Here is a 1,118-nt window from a genome sequence, read left to right as displayed (position 1 = left end):
ATATGTAAGATACTTTTAATTATTACCGTTATTAACGGTAAGAAGTATTTCATGTTTTGTGGGTGTAGACAAACGGTAAACCATCGGCATTTAGAAAGTGGTATCAAGGCATGTACAATCGTCATCCAGATTAAATCTGCACGGTAGATCTAAAAATAAATCGCTCAGAAAAGCTGAGCTCTAGAAAAATAAAACTTGAAAACATTCCTAAGACAGGTGCTTCGTAAAATGTAACGACACTTTGTGGAGATGAGAAATGATCAATGTAGTTTACAACATACAGAACGGTTACTGATGAATTACCAAAGAGTACCGCTGAAGTCGACGCTGGAGAAAGACTTGACTTTGCAAAAAGATGTCAGCTATTCACTCATCATTGAATATCGTCCAGCAATTGCCACGATGTGAAACAACATCAAAGATTTGTTTTTATCTACATCTATCTTTTCAGGGGCAAAGGTAGCCAAGATGTCAAAGTAGTTCATTAGTACAGTATCATTAGACTGACAACACTAAGTTTGTGTGTTGGAACCACGCATGTGACAGGTGCGTTTCACTCTGAGTGTCGTTAAACACCAACATTCAATCAATCAATCAATCAATCATAATTGGCAATTGTTTTTTGGTACATCAATAATTATCCAATCCAAAGTGTGATTAGTTCTTTGTTTTTTTTTTAACTTTCGGCGGAACGCACACTAACGACAATCACCAACTATACAATAAATATGAATAGAAGTAGCTTCTCAAAGGTAGTTGGACCATGATAATTGGCAGGGCATTTGGCTTTGTATCAAATCACCTACGGATCACCCGGACATGATAAAAGGGTAGCATTATCCAAGTTCGTCACCAAACAGAAGGAAAAAGGGTGAAAATGTATTTCTTATATTTAAAAAAAACAAAGTATAGAATTTTCACTTGTGGTATTCTGATGTTGTTTTAAGATATGTTGAAAATTGATTCTAGCACATAAAAAAATAGCTAAACCCGTCACATAATCATAATCCTGACCAAAGTCTAGAAACTTGTTAGGGGTACTAGTATCTGAATGTATTTGTTTTGTGAAAATTTGGTTTTGATGACACTCCCATTAAAGTTTCCTAGTATATATAATT

This window comes from Mytilus californianus, unplaced genomic scaffold, assembly GCF_021869535.1.
Source record: "Mytilus californianus isolate M0D057914Y unplaced genomic scaffold, xbMytCali1.0.p SCAF_8, whole genome shotgun sequence".
In the NCBI taxonomy this organism is placed as follows: Eukaryota; Metazoa; Mollusca; class Bivalvia; order Mytilida; family Mytilidae; genus Mytilus; species Mytilus californianus.
The sequence above is the reverse complement of the archived record's forward strand: the minus strand, read 5'-3'. Positions refer to the sequence as shown.